Genomic DNA, 22450 nt, shown 5'->3' with positions numbered 1-22450 from the left:
CTAGCTATACATACTCATATACACTTCCAGGTTTGTCGCTGATGCCTGTCCAGAGTTCCTTAAGCTTTGGCCTCTAAAGCTAAGAACATGGGGACAGATCCTGATTAATCTTTTCAATGCTGTCTAAATCCCCAGCCTCTGGCCGCTCCTAATCGACCACCGACTAGTTGACGGTGGGGTGAGTACTTCACACTTTCAGGACACTGGGTAGAAGGTTGCACAAATACTACAGACGGTTCTGGCCCTGGGGAGGTTGGGAATCTGATCATGAAGTCAGAAGGATATTTAACAGAAAGATTCACTGGCGGCCTGACCACAGCCGCATGGAGGAATGTAGACGGCTGAGCAAACCAGAGATCCGACTCAGAAATGGGCTTGGGCAGCGTCTGGCATACGTGGTAGAGAACCTTCAAGTCCAGAGGTTATCCTGCCCTCGATCCCGCACCGGCCTCTACGGACTCCCAGGAAGCTGAGCGGCCGCGAAGTCCGGACGTCCGGGAGTTGCCTGAGGTTGGGGACTCTGAAACGGCCTTTTGGAGTCAAACTTGGGTCGGGAAGCAGGCAAAGGAGAAGGCGCTGGAAGGCCATGGGGCGGAGTCGTGAGCAGCGAAAGGCAAGGCAGCCTGAGAGCGCGCGTCCCCGCGGGAACCTAGATATTATAAAGCTCCTCGCAAGGTTCCTCTCGATGCGCCCGCCTTCGGCAATCTCCGGGGGAGTTTCGGCTCTTTCCGGCAGTTCCAGCTCCGGCCCTTCACTCCCTGAGCGCGCTGTTACCCCCCTCCCCACGCCGCCCGGTTCTTTGTGGGCCTGGGCTGTTCTGCACGTGGGCACATGCTCTAGTACTACCCGTTCCCACTTTCATCTAGTTTGTTGCCGACCCACTCCTCCAATCCCTACCCTTCCTCGTTATTCCCAGTTCCCGGCGACGCCCGAGCACCCTCAACTGAGGCGCGCGACCCGGCGGGCGGTGCGAGGCGCGAGGGTTTGGGTCTCGAGAGGAGCGGTAACCCGACGGACTGGAGCCCGCCTCCCGCCCGGCGCCTCTCCACTCGCAGATCCCTGGCGCGCGGGCCGCCTCCCGCCCGGCCTTCGCGCGCCGGGTGGCTGCAACGGCCTCGAGCTCGGCGCGTTGGGTTCGCGCCGGCGCGAGCACGCGCCTGTGCGCTGGCTGGCTGGCGCGCACGCGCCCGAGCGGGCTCCGGGGCGGGGCGAACAGCGCGAGCCCCGGCGAGGTCGGTGTGGATCCGCTGGCACTCCGGCCCCCAGCCGCGGCTGCGATCCCCAGCCCGCCGCCCGGCCGAAGCCGGGAAAGGGGCGGTGGGGGCGGGGCGGCGTCCGGCTCTGGGAGAGCTGGGGGAGGAGCGAGGCGGCGACGGCGGCCGCTCTAGAAGAGGAGGAGAAGGAGGCGGAGGAGCTCCTTTCCTCTTCTCAGACCTCGGAGCGTCCGGGACGCAGAGCCCGGAACTGGGGGGGACGCGGCGTCTGCGGGGTCCCCGGGTAGGTGAGGCTGAGGGTGCTGGGTGGAGGGGTTGGTGGGGTGTAAAGGGGGGCACAGAAGTGCAGAGAGCGGGCTCGAGGGAGGGCACGGCGGAGGGGGTGGTTGTTGGGGGTTGGGGTATGGACAGGAGGGGGACGTGAGCCCTTTGGGACCCGGAGTGCCCAGATGGTGAAAGCCTTCTGGGGTCAGTGGGGCAGGCCGAAGCACACGGGTCCGAGTTGGGGGGTTTCCAGAGCACAGGCCAGGGAAACAATGGAGTAAGGGGGGACTCTGGTGTGAGCGTGTGTGGGGTATTGGATTTTAAGAAACAACGAGGGATCGAAAAGAATGAAAGAATGGGTCGTTTGGGTTGAGAAGTACAATGAATTGGGAATGCAGTGGGTATGCGTAAGGTCATCTGCGTGGGTGTCCGAGGTCCTCAGGATTTGGGGGCAAAGTGGGATTTGGAAAAAGATAGAAAGGAATGGGGGGGCGGAATGGAAAATAAGGCAAAGGGTGGCAGAGAAATAAAATAGATGTGGTTTGGGCTTGATTTAAAGTGGAAGGGTAGATCTTGTTTGAGAGTACAGGGTAGGTGGACTAGAGTGGCATCTTTCTCCTAATTCATCCAGGATGATTGGGTTCTTTTGGAAGGTGGGTCTTTCTCAGGCATGTCCCTCTGCTGAGTACAAGCTATTCTTTTAATAATTTGGTTATTTATGGTCAATTTCATCGGTGAACCATCCCTGTAATATTTATTTCTCTTATGTTCATCAGGTTACTGTGTGTAATTTACCTGTGGTTAATGAAGCAGAGGAGAACATATCACCAAAAATAAGCATCTTGCTCTGAATTAGGTCAGTGATAATGCAGAGTTCAGGGTGTTTGGGGGGAAGAGAACCAAGAGTTTGTTTTCATTTAGACCCAAAGGTGGTGAATAGCATTGATAAAATCGAAGTTATCTATACTTTGTTAGAATTGCAGTTTCTCACTGAGAAATGTTCATATACCATCTGCTACTGGATTTATGCTCTTGGGAGAGTTTGGGTCTGCCTCAAGAAATTCTTGATGCTGATTTCAAATTATCAGGCTGCCTTTTACCTTCCAGTTTGAATTAAGGTGATTTGAAAATACTGTGGGAAAATATTTCTGGGTCATAATCTTGGCATTTCCTTAATACTTGGATTTCCAGACCAAATATTGAATGGTTCTAGATACAAGATTGCCGATTTTGAAATTGTATTACCATTATGTGTTCATAAATAGTTGATGTTAATCTTTTTATTTGTTGGGTATTAAGTTTTGCTGACTCACCTAAGATTTCTGGGAATTTATCTGTTTATATTTCTCAGCTAGGTCTTGGATAGTAGCATTAGACTAGTTTATAAAGGTCCAAAATAATGACCTCAGTTGTCACTTTTCTTATATCTTACAAAAACTGAGTAAAGCAAGGAGTGTCTTCATTAGTGATAATGTGGCTTTTTATTGACCTCTTACAGTAGATGAGGCAAGGTGCTAAGTTTGTTTTGCATGCATTATCTCATTTAATTGAATCCTCACAGTTATTTCCTGTGTTATAATTAAGAGGTTAAATAACTTGCTATGGTCACAGAGGTAGTAAATAAAGCTGCATTCACACTGGGCTCTGTTGGATGCCTTCTTTAGAGTCTTTGCTGTCGGGTTCTACTTGCCTGTCTTCCTCCTCCTAATCTTGGTTGTAGTACAAGCAGCATGAATTGGTTGAATCTTGGGTTTGATATGATAATGGTGATTTAGATGAAGATTGGGTTAGTGGGCTATATCTGTAGACTTTATAAATGTTTATTGCTCTTGTGAATTAACAAGTCTTCTGGGGTCCTGTTAAAGCTCATCTTGCTAAGGGTTTGACCTGTGAACAGGCTTATTATTTTGTTTAGTCTAGTGTACTGCTGAAGTACTGTGCCTAGGTGGCGCTCTTCCTTGTAGAAGTCAACACAACCAGTTGTGGAGTCAGAACCAATTAACTTTGGAAAACAATTGAAAATTGTGGAGAGCTCAAGTGCCCTCCCAAGCACCTGTTGAGTCCACAGTTGGTACTGGCATTATCTCTAAATATAGACAGGATCCTCTTAGAAACCAGGAGTGAAACAAGTAGAACTGAGAGAAACAGCTGGGTCCTGAGGGAGGAGCCATAGGTTGCTGGCCAAAAACATCAGCATAGCCCCTGGGGACTGATCCAGGAGTGGCAAAGGGCTACAGATACTAGTGAATGGCAGGAGGGGAGGTTTGAACATATATGTATTCTTGGCACTGAACTCAGTGTTTTATGTATATTACTTCATAAGATCTTCAAACAACCCTTATAAGGCAGATGTAAACATTATCCCTGTTTTTGAGATGAGGCTGAAAAGGGTTAGTGTACAAAGTCACTTAATAAAAGCAGTAAAGAAAGTTATTATCATTATTATTATTATCATCATCATCATCATCATTGCTGCTTGCTGTTTCCTATTGTAGTGGTTCCAAAATTAAACTTGGGAATTAAAGTCACTGTTTAGGATCCGCTGTGCTTCTTGTTAAGAGTACAACTGATTATTTCATTCTTGTTACTTCCATTGGAGACTAGAAGGAAGAGCTTGATTTTTTTTCTGATTTAATTGTTGGGAAGGAGAGCCCACTCATTATTTAGTAAACGATCTCCTGTAGAATATAATTCAGCTTCCTCAGCTGCTTAGTGTAAATCTGTAGCAACATGAAAATGGTGTGTCCATCCCTCCTATTCCGAGGTCTTGACTTTCAGGTAAGTTATCTAGGCTGTGGAGGATGACAGTAAAGCATGCTTGTTACAGACTCTTACCACTTTTCTTGATGTTTTTGACAAAAAACTGTGACCATCATTCTTGCTCAGTTACTTTAAAAAGTTGTGGTAAAATATGGATTATGTAAGATTTACACTTAAACCATTTAAAGTGTATGGGTCAGTGGCATAAAGCACACTTACATTGTTATGCAGCCGTCACAACCATCCATCTTCAGAACATTTTCATCTTCCCAAACTGAAACTTTGTACCTATCAAACAACTCCCATTCCTCTCTTCCCTCAGCCATTCCCCTTTCTGTCTCTATGAACAGGACTACTCTAGAGGTCTCATACAAGTAGAAGTAGTAGAATAATAGTGTTTGTCCATCTATGTCTGGCTTATTTCACTCAGCACGATGTCTTCAAGTTTCATCAACGTTTGAGCTTGTGTCAGAATTTCATGCCTTTTTAGGACTGAATAATATTCCATTGTATGTGTGTACCACATTTCGTTTATCCGTTTAGACACTTAGGTCATTTCCACCTTTTGGCTGTTGCAAAAAGTGCCGCTGGGAACATTGGTGTGCAAGTATCTGTTCCAGTCCTTGCTTTCAGTTCTTTTGGGTATATGCTAGAAGTGGGATTTCTGGGTCGTATGGTAATTCTCTGTTTCATTTTTTGAGGAAGTGTTATTACTTTTAAATGGTGATTTTATTTGTGTTCACCCGAAGGTAGCACTTGGCCTTATGTTTGAAGGATGATGTTTTCTCTATTGACTTTTTCTATACTGTTTGTAGGACACTTGTACTGGAAATGATTCAAAAGGAAATGATTTACCTAGTTGTCACGGCTCTCTCTTAGCTTCTGTCTATTTATGTTTATGTATCATGACATCTGGCAAGCACATTCAAATACATTTCAACTTAGCAATAAAAGTACTTTTGAAAATCTTTCAGACAGTTCAGCTGATGAGGAAAATGGGAATATCTGTTGTAAAGTGTGAAATATATCCAATGTGGAAGGAACCTTTTGTTATATATATATAGATCTTTCCAATCATACCTGTAAATGTAGATAATCGCTTAAAAACATTATCTGTGGGGCGTGTGAGTGGCTCAGTCAGTTAAGCATCCTACTCTTGATTTCGGCTCAAGTCATCTCTCAGTGAGATTGAGCCCCGTGCTGTTAGATGGAGCCTGCCTGGCATTCTCACTCTTCCTCTCTCTCTGCCCTTCCCCCATATTCTCGCTCTCAAAATAAATAAATAAACTTAAAAAATATTTAAAAAACCCATTATCTATACGTGTGTTTGAAAAATGGGTCAGTAGTATAGAGCATTTTCAGTTCTCTTCGCTGCCTTTGAAATCCGGTGTGCTTTTCTCATCTAAAGATGTTTTACATGCTGCTGGTTACTGTTTAACTTGTTCATCCCTTCATTCATTGAAAAAAGTTTGAGTGCCTGCTATATGCTTTAAATATTTCAAGAAGGTAGCTGTAATGTAGGAAGTAAAATTGGCTCAAGTCATTTTTTTTCTCCATCTCTCTCTCTCTCTTTGAGTTCTCACATAGTACCAAATATAGTTGAAATAGCTGCAGACTGATAGTGAACTCTCTCTTAGGGATGGGTCTAGCCTCCCATTTCATTTTTTCTAAATGTCACAAGGGGGTTAATTATCCCTGCGTCTTGCTTCTTGAGAGTATTGTTTACAAAGGGACTTTCGGCTCCTATGCCATTTTCTGGGAGCTTCACAAAAGAGCCCACACTTACTTAGAAGCGGTCTGTTGTGGGGCACCCGGGTGGCTCAGTTGGTTAAGTGTCTGACTTCGGCCAGGTCATGATCTTGAGTTCGAGCCCTGCGTCGGGCTCTGTGCTGACAGTTCAGAGCATGGAGCCTGCTTCAGATTCTGTGTCTCCCTCTCTCTCTGCCCCCCCCCCTCAAAAAAATGAATCAACATTAAAAAAAAAAATTAAAAAAATAAAAAGAAGCAGTCTGTTGGTTCTGAAATACAGTTGACCCTTGAACAATGTGGGAGGAGTTAGGGGCACTGACCCCTGTGCGGTGGAAAATTTGTATATAACTTTGGACTTTCCAGACACTTAACTATGTATTATATATTGTATTCTTATGGTAAAGTAGCTAGAGAAAAGAAAATATTAAGACCATAAGGAAGAAAAAATATTCTTTCAGTACTGTATTGTATCAAAAAAAATCCATGTATAAGTGGACACATGTAGTTCAAACCTGTGTTGTTCAAGGGTCACCTGTATTTCTAAAAATTTAAAGTTGTAAACACCTTATCTTTAGGTTACTGGATATTAAGATTTGGTTAGAAGCCAGCATTTTGTTCGCCATGTTCAAATCTACCGTGGTGGTACACAGATTCTGCAGGATTTGAGGATATAGCCATTAGCTTAAAGGCAACTTCTACAGTCATTGTCCTATGACTAATTTGTGGCTAGGGGTTACATCGTGATTCTTACTAGTTCAAACCCTACGTAACAACCTTGGATTGCTGGTAAGAAAGAGGATTTTTTTTTTTATATGACTTAATTAGCAAAATAACATGATTACTAGTGTGGAATGTGTGTGTGTTCTTTAAAATTGGCTAAAGGATATTGGGCCTGAGGAGAAGGAAATTTGTGATGAGGACATTTTATAATTTATTTGGGGAGTAAATAGAGAATCTCAATCAGGCTCTGCACTATCAGTGTGGAGCCCAATGCAGGGCTCGAATCACAAACCGTGAGACCATGACCTGAACCAAAGTCAGGAGTCGGATGCCCAACTGACCGAGCCACCCAGGCACCCCCGTTATATGATTTAGAGGAGTCATGGTAGGTAAGTGAAGATGCTGCCCAATGATATTACTTCCTGTTGACCTGTAAAAGACTAGAAAGACCAATGTGTACAAGTTGCAGTCTTGAGGATCCTCTCTTGGGTACATGTGATATGTCCAGGAGTAAATTATTTGCTGTTGTTTCAAGGCTGCCATCAGTAGTAGAGCAATACTTGTCTTTAAATTACCCATTTTGTCTCTGATTACATGTCAGTGTAGTCAGCCCATTGCTGGCCCTTCCTGGTTATCTTCTGTTATGTTGATTTGAAGTGTGCATTAATGTGTCGTGGCAGTGACTCTTCTGCTTATTTTGTTTGGTCATCCTCTTGGTCGTTAGAGTAAATTGCCTTCATCGCCTACCTGTGTATCCTGCACACGCCTTCTGTATAAGCATCTCATCATGAGAAGCTCCCTCACATTTGATGAAAACAGTCAAATACATCTATAACTAAGATGAAATTGCAGGAAACTAAAGTATTGTACTTGAATGGCAGATGATACAGAACCACCACAGACTAAATTAGCCATAGCTTAGATGCAAGCTTGATGTTTTGTTGAATCTTACTGGTCAGTACACACTAGGTTTCTTGAGATGGTTATCTAATTCCTGGTTGACAGTGCTGTAAACAAGGCTTAGTTGGGTAATCTTTTTCATCTCTGTCACTACACAAATGTTGTATTTTATGTTGGTTTTTAAAAAGTTGATATTTGACGTTTGTCATTGTCTGCCTGCCCATTATGTTATGATCCTGTAAGTTAGACTACGAGATATTATTGTGTGATGTTACTGTAATATGGGAGCATAGGAAACAGCGCAACATTAGTGGTTACTAAATCTGTTTAGGCATCTAACCTGAAGTGGTAGAAAAAGCTCCTAAAATGGAGTGTATTTGGTATCTTCATGCTGATTACTTGTTGCCTGAAATCTTAACATTTAAGTAAGATTAGAATTATGTTCAGTTTTTATGTGATTACATTTTTGATTTGGCAGTAAAGCTGAGAACACATGATTCTTTCACTCTACTGGCTAATTATTTCTGTTATGAAATAGCCCCAAGCATATTATTTAAAAAAAATATTCTTATTTATTTTTTGAGAGAGAGAGTAGAGTGCAAGTAGGGGAGGGGCAGAGAGAGAGGGACAGAGGATCTGAAGCAGGCTCTGTGCTGACAGGCTGACAGCAGAGAGCCTGATGTGGGGCTTGAACTCATGAACTGTGAGATCATGACCTGAGCCAAAGTCAGACACTCAGCCCACTGAGCCACCCAGGTGCCCCAGCCTCAAGTATATTATTAAACTTCTTGGCAACTTTAGTTTTTGATGCCTGAAATGTGGATCTACTGAGTGGTGTTAGTTATAATCTAATCAGGCTAATACTGATAATCATAATCAGTATTATAATCAGGCTAATACTGATAATATATTTATAATATTTCTGTGCTGTATTATTTTTCTTCTAATTTTTTTATTAAAATCGGGAAGCTGTTAGAGTGCAAACCTCTTGTATCACACAGAAGTTGCTAATATATTGGATTATAGATAGCTGGGCATAAAATTAATTTTGGGGGAGAGGGGCTTCATTCTGTCAACATCGAAAAAAGAAAGATCACAAGTCTGGTGCGCAAATCCACGTTGAATCTCTGTTCCTGTACCTACTGCTTCTGTGGGCTTGGTCATCTTTTAATTTCTCTGAGCCTGTGTTTCTGAATTTGCAAAATTGGTGAAGTAGTAATCCCTACCACAGAGTTGTCATGACTATTAAATTTTTTTTAGGTGAAATTCACATAACATAAAATTAACCCTGTAAAGTGTACAGCTCAATGGTATTTAGTAGATTCACAGTTTTGTACAACCATCACTCTATCTAGTTCCAGAACTTTTACATCACCCCCAAAGGAGATCTCATACCCATTAAGCAGTCACTCTTCATTCTCCCCTTGATGTATCTATTGGTAACCACCAATTGGCTTTCTGTGTCTATGAATTTACCTATTCTGGGTATTTCAAATAAGTGGAATACTGTAATATATGACCTTTTGTCTTCTTTTACTTAGCATGATGTTTTTGAGTTTTATCCATGTTGTAGCATGTATCAGTACTTTGCTCCTTTTTATAGCTGAATACAGTTCCATTGTATGGATGTATCATGTTTTGTTTATCCTTTTATCTGTTGATGGACAGTTGTGTCATTCTCACTTTTTGGCTGTTGTGAATAATGCTGTTATGAACATCCATACACCAGTGTTTGCATATCTGTCTTCCGTTGTTTTGGGTTTGTAGTGGAGAATGGAATTGCTGGGTCACAGAGAATTTTTATGATTAACTTTTTGAGGAACTGCCATACAGGTCCAACTTTTTGAGGTACAGCCCAGTGGCTGCACCATTTTACATTCCTAGCAGCAATGTTTGAGGGATCCAGTTCTCTGCATCTTTGTCAACAGTTGCAATCTTCCTTTCTTTCTTTTTTTCTTTTTCTTTTCTTTTCTTTTTTATTGTAGCCATCTTAGCTGTGAAAGGATACCTTATTATGAATTTTATTTGAATTTCCTTAGTGACTACTGATATTGAACATCCTTTCATTTGCTTGTTGATCATTTGTGTGTCTTTTGGAGAACTGTCAAGTCCTTTGCCCCGTTTTTCATTGGATTGTCTTTTTATTGAGTTCTGATCATTGAATTTTAATGGGCATGAAACAGTTCAGTGAGTGCACATAGTATGCACCTCAGTAAATATTTTTAGCTAATAATATAGTTACAAGTATTTTTGCTACTTGGGGCCTTAATTGGAAGGGGACTTTGCCTAGCTTTTGCAATAGGACTGCAGAGGCAACAAAACCTTTGTTGTCAATAAAGTTTTGACTATGTCAGTGTCGATACTTTGCTTTTAATTGATGTCCCCAAATTAAGATTAGAAACACTTATGTAAAAATCAGTTTGTCTTTGGCAAGAATCAGAATATCATCAATGTTTAATTTATTCCTAAGAACTATAAAGTAGTAGTGCCATTTAGCTATGTCTGGGATTTAGATCATCTTTCTTCATTCTTCCCTATTATGAGACATTTGTTGTAAATGCTGCAATCAAAACTTTTTGAAAACTGGGTCAGGGAAACCTTCTTTTTATATTTACTGGTATGGGTTTCCCCAGGTATCTGAAAGTAGAGCTATGAAACTTTTTGTAAGTCTAAATGGCATAAAGTGAAGAAATGTTTACCATTAATTTATATGGACAATTTTTTGAGCATTCCCAGACCCAAAAAATAACCTCTTAGGCTTTTCTGCTACCTTAGGACACGTCTTGCTATTGGATGCACAAAATAAATTGAGATAAAGCACAGATGCTCACAGACACAGTTCAAAGCTGTTGCAACTTTGATGTTGAGATGCTGAGTGTAGTTCCCAGGGAGGGAGCTTGGGGGCACCACTCAGCGTGTGGGGTGTGCGCAGCTTCTATAAGAGCTTGCTGCAAAATAAATACTGAAAGCTATTTTTGCTTTTTGCCTTTTTTAGAAGTTTATTTATTTAAGTAATCTCTGCACCACCCAATGTGGGGCTCGAGCTCATGACCCCCGAGGTCAAGAGTTGCATGCTCTTTTGACTGAGCCAGCCAGGTGCCCCTTGCCTTTTTTGTGAAAGTGAAAATCCTCTTTGGATTTCCTTCAGTTAATGGAAACAGGTACTAATGTAGATCTTTTGTAAAAGTGAAGTGGTGTAAGGTGAACTCTCGGAAAGCAAGGGATACCTGTATGTGATTGATGTATTATTTTTATGTTTATTGTAACATGGCTTTATGGGCTGGTCAAAAGAAGATAGGTGAGAATAGGAAATCAAAGTAATTAGTTTAGAATTACCCTCCTGGCAGGATTGTACCATCTTGAACTGATGAATATACTCTGACAGGTTTGGAGTATTTCATTTCACTATGTCATGATTTGGAGTGGGGCAGTAGTTTTAAGCAGAATATACTGAAAGCTGTATGCAAGTCTAAATTTGGTTATTTTCTTGGGAAAGGTAACAAAGGGAAGTGTAGGCTTTCAGGGACCGGTGATTATTCAGATCCCTCCTAAGTCACTCTCCCCCTGTACTCCCAAGCTTTATGTTCTATATGCTTCAGCTCTGAACCCTCCTGCCTTTTGTGATGTTTCTGTGCCTTTGCCCATTCCATAAACTCTGCCTGGAATGCCTTCTAAATCCATTGGTGACTCTCCTTCCTGCAGTCTCTCAGGCAGACTAAACACCCCTCCTTTTGAGCTTTGAAATCTGTTACATACTTTTCATAATAGCACTTGTCATAGTGTACTTTAAAAAAATGCACATGAAAATTTTAAAGCTTTGTTAAATTTTAAACAAAATTAAACAGTACAGAAGTAAAACAAGCATAGGGAAGGGGCAGACACACACACACACACACACACACACACACACACACACACAGAGAGAGAGAGAGAGAGAGAGAGAGAGAGAGAGAGAGAGAGAGAGAGAGATTCCCAAGCAGGCTCTGCACTGTCAGCTTGGAGCCCCACATGGGTCTTGAACTCAGGAACCGCAAGATCATGCCCTAAGCTGAAATTAAGAGTCAGACACTTAACTGACTGAGCCACCCAGGCGCCCCTGTAACTTACTCTTAATATATCTTGGAGATTTTTTTTTCACATTGTTATGTGCAGATCCATTTTATTCTTCATGGTGTTTATTCCATAATATGCATATGCCATTTTATGTAATCATTTCTCAATTGATGGATATATATACATGTATGTGTGTGTATATGTATGTGTATCCCTTGCAATTTTCTAACAATGCTTCAGTGAACACTTTTTTATAAAATTCTTTTTGGACCTATGTGAGTGTTTCTCTGGATTGCTAGAAGTGAAATGCTGGGTAAAAGGGTACAAAAGGGTATATTCTTCTAAAAGTTCTGGTGAATTATGCCAACTGCTTTTAAAAAAAAACCTTTTTAGTTTGAAATAATTTTAGGTTTGCAGAAGAATAAAGATAGTACAGAGAGTTCCCATATACTCTTCCCCCAGCTTTCCCTAATGTTAACATCTTTCATAACCACAGTACATTTATCAACGCTAAGAAATTAACATTGGTACAATAGTATTAAATTATATAACTATTTGGATCTCCCCAGTTTTTCCACTAATGTCCTAAAAAGTTCCAGGATCCAACCCAAGATCCCGTGTTACAGTTAGCCAGCATGTGTCTTTAGAGTCTTGCAATCTGTGACAGTTTCTGTTTTTTTCTTGTCTTTTTCACTGTCTTGACTCTTTGAAAAGTACTGGTCAGATATTTTTTAGAACATCCCTAAATATAGGTTTGTCTGATTTTTTTTTTTTTTGAGTTTATTTATTTATTTTGAGAGAGAGAGGGAGAGAGAGAGAATCCCAAGCAGGCTCTGCACCAGCAACACAGAGCCTGACAAGGGGCATGAACTGTAAGATCATGACCTGAGTGGAAATCAAGAGCTATATGCTTAACTGACTGAGCCACTCAGGCACCCCTAAGTTTATTTACTTATTTTTAAGAAGGGGGAGGGGCAGAGAGAGAGAATCCCAAGCAGGCTCTGTGGCTCGATCTCATGAACCACGAAATCATGACCTGAACCGCAATCAAGAGTGAGACACTCAACAGAGTGGAGCCTGGAGCCTGCTTCAGATTCTGTGTCTTCTTCTCTGACTCTCCCCCATTCATGCTATGTCTCTCTCTGTCTCAAAAATAAATAAAACATTAAAAAAAAATAAAAGTTCCACCTATTAATTTTAGCATTCCTATACCAGTTATTATTGTGGCATTCTAATGGTTATTTTCTATTTCTCTCATTATTCCTACATTTATTAATTAGAAATTTTCTGTAAGGAGACTTGTACTTTATTCCCCATTTATTTATTTAATTTATTTGCATCATTATGGACTCATGGAATTTATTCTTTGGATTATAACATTTTTTACTTTTTCGCTCACTAAATTACTTTCAGTTTTTTTCATGTCTATTTATTTTTGAGAGAGAGAGAGAGACAATGCAAGTGGGGGAGTGGCAGAGAGAAAGGGAGACTATGGGCTCCAGACTCTGAGCTGTCAGCACAGAGCCTGATGCGGGGCTCCAACTCACAAACTGTGAGATCATGACCTGAGCTGAAGTCAGACGCTTAACTAACTGAGCCACCCAGGTGTCCCTGCTCACTAAATTACTTTAAAATAAGAGTTTCCAGTTTATATTCCCACCAAAAGTAGATAATGAGCTTATGCACATACACCATTGGCTGTTATCTGATGAATTAAAGCATTTTTTCCCCTGATTAAACATAAGGCTGAATATGTTGTATATCTTCATTGACTATATTTCTTTTTTTTAAACAATTTTTAGAATGTTTGTTTATTTATTTTGAGAGAGAGAGAGACAGCGGGGGGAGGAACAGAGAGAGAGAGGGAGAGAGAGAGAATCCGAAGCAGGCTCTGCACTGTGAGTGCAGAGCCCAACGTGGGGCTTGAACCCACAAACTGAGATCATGACCAGAGCCAAAACCAAGAGTCTGACACTGAACTGACTGAGCCACCCAGGTGCCCCCATTGACTATATTTCTTTGTCAATTGCCTTTTTATATACTTTGTCCATTTTTAAATTGTTTTTCTTTTGTTTTATGGAAGTTTTTTACACTGGGTATTAATCCTCTGTAAAATATATATATTTTTTCCTTTTGGGAAGAACATGTTTTCCTTCTCTTCTTCTTTAAATTACAAAAGTAATATGCCTGTTGTAAAACATGTAAAGTGAATAGCAAAAGTCTCTTTGCTGCCTCTTCAGTCTCATTCCCCATACATATTACCTTTTTTACCTCACAGGCTAACAGTTTGGTATTTCCCCTTCCAGAATTTTTTCTGTAGAGCAGAAACATATATGTATCTGCTGTGTGTATGTGCAAGTATGTATGTACATATAAAAGCATACACTTTTGATAAAAATGGAATCATAGAATATTCTTCAGTTTTGCTTTTATTGCAGATTTAACAAATTATAGAATCTTAATGTGTTGAAATGTATGTCTCATTCTTTCTCTCACTAGATTGATTACAAGCTTCTTTGTACAGAGACTGTGATTCTTCCCACCCTAAAGGTATTCTTTTTCTGTGTAGATGACATCATTATTTATCCATTTGCTCATGCCAGAGACATTTCGTTTCTTTAACAAAATTTTATTGAGTGTCTACTCTCTGATACACAAGAGTGAATTAAGGTAAAAAATCCTTGCCTGCGTGTAGCTTATATATTAGTAGGGGAAGGCAGATGTTAAGCAAAGAAGTAGAATGTTTAGTATTTCAGTTGGTGATGATTGGTATTAAAAAAAACCCACCCAAATAAAAAACAAGGAAGGAGATAGGGACACTTTATGAACATGTGACTGTGTGTGTGTGTGTGTGTGTGTGTGTGTGTGTGTGTGTGAGAGAGAGAGACAGACAGACAGACAGACAGACAGACACTGAAGGGTAGTTAGGGAGGGCCTTGTTGAGAAAGTAATATTTGAGCAAAGACTTAGAAGTCATCTTTGATTTTCTCTTCCTCATACCTCACATCAGATCTGTATCCAAATCTTACTGATTTTATCTTCAAAATATATCTCAGACCTGTCCATCAAGTAGGTGGATTGATTTGGTGGTAGATGTTTGTGGAAGTTTTCTTCTGATTGTTTTAATATTCTCAATGAATTGGGAATCAAGTACTCAGCTGAGAGGATATGAAGGAAATGATGGAGGTTTGTGGAGGGGGGAAGGTGTGAAATGTTCAAGCGAGTGGGAGAATGGCCGGCCACAGCAGGGAAATAGTGTAAGATTTTCAGGTGGCATTAAGGGCCCCTTGAGGTTTGTGGTCATGAATTTAAAATGAGATTAGTCAGTATGTTTTTGTTCTTGCAGCCACATTGAGCTGCAGGGGTTTATGTTTGGAGTGAATTTAACCAGGGATGGGTTTTTACCAAGATAGTGGAATAAAACATGAGAGGGTCAAGGGAATAGAGCATATGTGCAAGGGGGTGGTTATGATAATATACTGGTTTAAATTGCAGAATTTAGGGGCGCCTGGGTGGCTCAGTCGGTTAAGCGTCCGACTTCAGCTCAGGTCACAATCTCGCGGTCCGTGAGTTCCAGCCCCGAGTCGGGCTCTGTGCTGATGGCTCAGAGCCTGGAGCCTGTTTCAGATTCTGTGTCTCCCTCTCTCTCTGCCCCTCCCCCATTCATGCTCTGTTTCTCTCTGTCTCAAAAATAAATAAACGTTAAAAAAAAAATTAAAAAAAAATAATAAATAAATTACAGAATTTAAACCAGGTGAGGAGGAAAGGAGGCCATGAAGTGGCTAAAAGATGGTGAAAAGATGATATAATCAATGAATTGAAGGTCTCATTGAGATCAAAAGATGTTGGAATTTGGGTATGTGAGAGAGCTATAAAAATAGTAGGTCGTGGTCAGACAGTAGGATATAAAAATTGAGATCATGGGGGTGTTATCATGCCTGGGCTGCATGGGTGAAGGACAAAATCCTTGGAATCAAGGGATTCAGAGATGTGAAATAGGAATTCAGAGAGATGGAGTATTAGATCATCTGTGTGAAATCACTGAGACTTAAGATAGGATCTGTGTTGTGGAGAGTCACAGTGTTAGGGTTCTCCAGAGAAAAAGAACCTGTAGGATCTTTCTTTTTCTCATCTATATCTATATATCTACATTTGTATCTGTATATATCTAGAATCAGATTTATTATAAGGATTGGCTCACATAATTATGGGAGCTGAGAAGTCCCATGATCTGAGGTCTGTAAGCTGGAGACCCAGGAAAGTTGGTGGTGTAAATTCCAGTACAAGATTAAAGGCCTGAGAATCAGGAACACCGTGGTGTAAGTTCCAGTCCAAGGGCAGAAGACTGATAGAAGTTCAGCTCAGTAGTCCAACTCAGTACAGGCAGAGACAGAGAATGAATTCTCTCTTCCTCTACCATTTTTATTCATACCCATCCACACTGGGGAGGGCCATCTGCTTAACTCAGTCTGCCACTTCATATGCTATTCTTATCCAAAACACCCTCACTGACACATCCAGGTATGGTCTTTACCCCAGATATCTGGGTACCTCATGATCCAGTTGAGTTGACACATAAAATTAACCATGACAGCCAGGTAATGGGTAATAGAGTTTTCACATGATATTCAAAGTGGAGGTAGGGAAGAGAGGAGACTGATTTGGAAGCATCAGTGCGGAGCAAGGAGGGCAATTTCCTTACTCCTAGGTCCAGTGGTATGAAAGGTGTGGGAAGGAGAACTTTCACCACTTAAGGGGTGCAAAGGGAGTATGGCCTCAGAGGAGAACTAGTTTTTTTGTTTTTTGTTTTTTTAATTGGGACAGAGAGAGACAGAGCATGAACGGGGGAGGGGCAGAGAGAGAGGGAGACACAGAATCGGAAACAGGCTCCAGGCTCCGAGCCATCAGCCCAGAGCCTGACGCGGGGCTCGAACTCACGGACCGAGAGATCGTGACCTGGCTGAAGTCGGACGCTTAACCGACTGCGCCACCCAGGCGCCCCAAGGAGAACTAGTTTTTAATTAGAATAAGAAGTTGAGGGAAATGTTGAGTAGAAGTTGAAAATGTAGGGCACAGTGGAAGAGTCTCAGAATTTGTAGAGAGGTGTGTGGCACATGGGGACAGAGCAGGGGATGTGTACAACTGTGTGGGGATTAGAATATGGGAGGTGAGAGGTCTGAAAGTCTGGGGCTTCTTTTGATGGACAGCATAAACAGAGATAAAGTACCTGAACAGGTTAGGACTGATAAACAGCAGGCGGATTCTGGAGGTGAGGGTGTGAGTGTTGGGAGGGAAGGAAGGGGAAGGAGTTCTGGATCCTAGGGAAGATCATGCTGATTTAAAATTTTTAATTCATTTTAAAAATAAAAATTGTGTACATTTAAGGTGTCCATCATGATTTTTTAAATTTCTACATTTCTTCTTTTTTTTAATGTTTATTTTTGAGAGAGAAAGAGAGGCTGAAAGAGAGGGAGACAGAGAATCCCAAGTAGGCTCTGCACTGTCAGCTCAGAGCCTGATGCAGGCCTTAAACCCATGAACTGTGAGATTGTGACCTGAGCTGTAATCCAGAGTTGGGCGCTTAACTGACTGAGCCATCCAGGTGCCCCCATCATGATGTTTTGATATACATATAGACAGTGAAATGATTACCAGTCACTAACATATTTTCTCACATAATTACCTTGTGTGTGTGTGTGTGTGTGTGTGTGTGTGTGTGTGTGTGTGAGATGTGAGTACCTGGAATCTCTCTTGGCAAATTTCTGGTATTCAGTATGGTGTTATTAACTCTAATCATCATGCTGTACATTAGATCTCTGAGCTTATTCATTCTGTATTACTGCAACTTTGTACCCTTTGACTAACATCTGTCCCATTTCCCCCACTTTTCTGCTTTTGGTAACCACCTTCTATTTTCTGGTTCTATGTATTTTTTTTAAGTTTATTTATTTTGAGAGAAAGTACAAGTTAGAGGGACAGAGAGAGAGAGAGAGAGAGAGAGAGTGTGCCAAGCAGGCTCCACACTGTCAGTGTGGAGCCCAATGTGGGGCTCAAACTCACAGCCTCTGAGATCATGACCTGAGCCAAAATTGGATGCTTAACTGACTGACCCACCCAGGTGCCCCTGCTTCTATGTATTTGACTTCTTTAGATTCCACGTATAAGTAAGATCATGCAGGGTTTTGTTTGTTTCTGGCTTATTTCACTTAGCATAATGTCCTCTAAGTTCATCCATGTTGTGGGAAATGGCAGGATCTCAGGAAGGACATTTTTGTTCCAAATACTTGGACCCACTTTTTATTATTATTTTTGTTATTATTTTTTAAAGTTTGTTTATTTTTGAGAGCGTTTGAGGGGGGGGCCAGAGAGAGGGAGAGAGAGAATCCCAACAGGCTCCACACTGTCAGCACAGAGCCCAATGCAGGGCTCAAACTCATGAACCAAGATCATGACCTGAGCTGAAATTAAGAGTCAGATGCCCAACCGACTGAGCCACCCAGGCGCCCTGGACCCACTTTTAAAATATCTGTGCATGGCAGGGAGAGATTTCTTACTCCAGAAATAAAGGGTTTTCTTGTGATGAATCCTGTGGGCTCTCTCCTGAAGACTGTGGTTAATGAGTTTTGCTTCTTTAAATCTTATTGTGTCTGATATTAATATTAATAATATTGAGATTTCTTTAGATTAATATTTGTATAGCATATATTTTAATTTTCCTTTCGATTTTCTGGCTCACTTTACTTTAAGCATATGTTGGTAACCTATACATAGTTGGATTTAAAAAGAAAACAATTTGATAGTCTATCTTTTGATAAGTTTCATCTTATTTAGTATGATTACTGATACTTTTAGACTTAGGTATGCCATTTTAGTTTATACTTTTTTTTAAACTTTTCATCTTATTTGCCTTGTTACACATATATAGAGAGATCCTGTTTTTCTTTTATTTATTTTCAAGTTGAACATTGTATTTCTCTTTAGCAATTAATCCTTCAATTTTTAACATGTGTACACAGTGATCTCTGCCTTCCTGAGCAATACAAGAACCTTAGAATGCTTTAAATCACATTCCTTCTCTCCACCCCACTCTGTTTTTATTGTTTGGTATTTTAGTTTTACTTTAAATCTTGCTTCCTGTGAAGTATTTCAAATGCACAGATTAAAAATAGAGAATAATATAGAAACATCTGTGTGCTCACCTCAGTGCTTTGTCTCATCTTAATTATTGCAGTTTGCTTAATATCTTTTTTTCAAACTGACTTTTTTTATTATGGAAATTTTCAACATTACACATGTGTGGAAAGAATATAATGAACTCCCATGTATCCTCATCTAGCTTCAGCAATTAATATTTTTTCCATTCTTGCTAACATCTATCCTTCCCTCTCCCTTTTGATCAGTGGCTTTGGGTTCTGTCAACATGATCCATCTTTTTCTAAAAGTTTTCCATGAGCCTTTTATCTAATGGTTTTTGCAGCCACTGATGATTTTTGCCTAGATCCATTCTTTGATTAAGGCTTGCAAAATAGTGATTTTCTGATGCTATTATTATTCTGTGTTTGTGAGCTGGAATCCTTCTATAATGAAGAATTTTCCTTTGTTAACTCTTTGATTACTCTGAAATATGGTTTATACAGAAGAGGTGAAACAAATGCTTTGGTTCTTTTTCTTCATCAGTGTTTAGAGTAATGAAATATGAATTAGTGCCCTACTAACGTCCAAAAGTGACCAATGAGTTTTTTGTTTTAGAGTATGATTATGAGTCAGTGGATTTTTATGTATTTAATGTGTTGCAGGCACTATAGACATTATTCTTACTGGTGTTCACATTGTCCTATTTTGGTGTACTGGGACCCGTTTAAGTCGGCTCTGTGTTCTTTTAGTAAGTCTCCAATAGTTGTTTATAGGTTTCTTGCTTTTAGACACAAGAAAATATCCCAGGTTCATCTGTTTATTTCCTTCTATAAACCTACAATCAGCCATTTCTCTAAGGAGCCCTGATTTCTTTTATTGAGAAGTGGTATTTAAAGACCACAATTTAGACATCCGATTTTTTGTTTTTAAGAAAACATGGAAATTACGTTGCCCTCCTTCCTTCCCCAGCGGTAGCCACTGTAACATATTCAGTGACAATCCCTTGCATGCTTTTAAAATTTTCACTATGTATATGTACACAAACTGTACAGGAGAGTATTTCATTGGTTCTAAGATGCATATTTCTCCAGCACCCCATTTAATCTTTGCATTTGTGATGTGTTTTTACAACCGATTATAGTTTAACTGGCAGAGCTTTTTCTTTTCTTTTTTTTTTTGGCAGAGCTTTTTCTTAGTGGTTTGTCAGATGACAATGTGTCTTTTCTGTGGCTTCTTAGAAAACAGTATTAAATTATAAAACAGTATTTTATAAATAGAAAACAGTATTTTAATTTTTAAACTTTATAAATGCAGCATCATATTGTGCTTATCTTTGGGCAATTTGTTTTTCTTGCTCAGGATGGTTTTTGATTCTTGTTCCTTATTGTAGCCTTAATTTAAGTTTTCTGTGTTTAGTTATATGGCTGTACATTAAAAAATTTTTTTTACCTGTTAATAACATTTAGGTTGCCAATAATTTTTACCCTTTTTATCAATTTTTAACCATTACAAATAATGTAGTGTGTACTTTCTATATGTTTTCTTATGCTAATGAGTGAGAGTAGAGTTTCTGGTCTTAAGGTTTGTGCAGGTTCAGCTTTCTAGGTATCATCAAAATGTTTTCCAAAGAAGTTGTTTCAGTTTATACACCCCTCAGTAGTATATAAGAATTTATTTTGCTCTATGCCAATCCTGGATTTTATTGAGTCTTTGTAACTTTTGCTGAACTTATGAGTGTCATACTGTTTTATGTTTTAATTTGCATTTCCTCCATTGTTATGAGTTTGAGCATATTTCAGTTTGTTTATTGTCTCATAAGTTTCCTCTCCTGTATTATTTGTTAATTGCTATGGCTTATTTTTCAGTTGAGTTGTTTGTTTTTGCTTTTGTTTTTGTTTTAAGCTGACTGATAGGTATTTTTAATACATTTGGATACTAATCCTTTGTGATTGTATACAGTGCCAACTGTTCTAATCTTTGGCTCTCTCTGCCTTGTTTTTTATAAATGAACTTTATAACAATAGGTGTTATGTTTGAAGTGTAATCGACATAGAATAAACTAATGCATTTACAGTAGTTTTGACACGTGCTGTGAAACTATCACCAGAGTCAAGATAATGAACATACCTATCACTCCACAAGTTTTCTTGTTTCCTTTGTCATGCTCTCTCCTCCACTTTCCTTTCCTCCAGACAACCACTAATTTCCTATCACTAGTTCAGTTTGTATTTTGTATTTTAAAGTTTTTAATCTTAATTTTTTTTTTTTTTTTTTTTTTGAGAGAGAGAGAGAATGTGAGCATGAGCAGGGGAGAGGCAGAGAGGGGGAGAGAGAATCCCAAGCAGGCTCTGCACTTTCAGTGCAGAGACTGACGCAAGGCTTGAACTTATGAACTGTGAGATCATGACCAAAGCCAAAATCAAGAGTTGGATGCTTAACTGACTGAGCCACCCAGGTGCCCCCTAAATTTTTTTTTTTTAAGTTCCTTTCCTCCTTTATATCCTTTTCCTCAGAGGCACTTTTAGCTTTTTTAGTTAACACTTTTTTTTGTATTTAGGTACAGAGTATTACATATTCTGTAAATAATATGCTTGTATTGCTGTTTTGGTACTATCAGTTGTATGATGCAACACTATTTTATGTACTACTGAAAAAAGGAAATAGGCCCAAGATGGGTAGTTTGTAAGAGACTCCACATAAAGCTGGGAAACTACATGAGAATGTAAATGAGAAATAAACCCACCACACAGCAAGTGACAGAAGGCATGTCTCAACCCTGGCATTGTATAGGAGGGGTAAAACCTTTCTTGGGGGTTTGAACTGGTTCTCAGTCTGAACTCCACTAGATACTCAAGTGGTACAAAAACTCAAGCAGTAGGGCACCTGTGTGGCTCAGTCAGTTAAGCATCTGACTCTTGATTTCTGCTCAGGTCATGATTTCAGGGATCATGATTTCATGGATCAGAGCCTGCATCGGGCTCTGCACTGGCAGCGAAGAGCCTGCTTGGGATTCTCTCTCCTTCTCTCTCTCTTTCTCTCCTTCAAAATAAGTAAACATTAAAAAACAAACAAAAAAAAAAAAACAAGCAGAGATTTTAACTAAAGATTATTTTGATTTGGTAATGTCATAGGTACTTGGAAGAAACATAACAATTGAAAGATATCATTAGTTGTGTTTGGATTTCAGAGATGTTAAAATATGGGGGCAAAGGCATTTTTGAATCAGTGAAATATGGTACCATGTGCTAGACACTGTTCTTTCGTGGTGTTAGAGAGGTAACTGTGAACAAAACAAACATCTCTATTCTCATTGAGCAGATGTTTTGGAGAGGGTAACGTTTAGACAAAATAAGACTATGTGTGATGTGCCCCAATATTGCAGATATGTAAATAAGATGAAGACTAAACATTGACCATTGCGTTTAGAAATTTGCATGTTGTTGCTAATCTTGGCAGGAGAGGGTTTGGTGAAATAATCAGGGACCATAAGCCCATTGGGGTGATTTTGAAAAAGAGGAAAGGAATTTGGAGATGGTGAGCATAGATAGCTTCTTCTAGGAGTTTTGCTGTCATGGAGAGCAGAGAAATGGATACATAGCTGGAGGGGAAATTGGAGTTAAAGAGTTGTCTTTTAAAATGAGAGAAATAATTGCACA

The 22450-nt window shown here is 40.1% G+C and overlaps 1 protein-coding gene across 2 annotated transcripts in view; it reads left to right on the top strand.

Annotated features, from left to right (window-relative positions):
- The first annotated feature begins 1201 nt into the window (after nucleotides 1-1201).
- The window catches only part of SPATS2 (spermatogenesis associated serine rich 2), a 149126-nt gene continuing 127877 nt past the window's right edge, over nucleotides 1202-22450 (top strand). Inside the window, exon 1 of one of the 2 annotated variants that reach the window (XM_019419247.2) lies at nucleotides 1202-1497. The gene's annotated coding sequence lies outside the window, so the exon portion shown is untranslated. Of the gene's footprint in view, nucleotides 1498-2254; nucleotides 2335-22450 lie in introns of those variants that run through there. The other variant, XM_019419248.2, reaches the window with a different exon arrangement.

This window comes from Panthera pardus, unplaced genomic scaffold (assembly GCF_024362965.1).
Source record: "Panthera pardus isolate Hobbes unplaced genomic scaffold, ASM2436296v1 HiC_scaffold_6, whole genome shotgun sequence".
NCBI classification, from domain to species: domain Eukaryota; kingdom Metazoa; phylum Chordata; class Mammalia; order Carnivora; family Felidae; genus Panthera; species Panthera pardus.
This window is presented reverse-complemented; position numbering and strand designations above follow the sequence as displayed.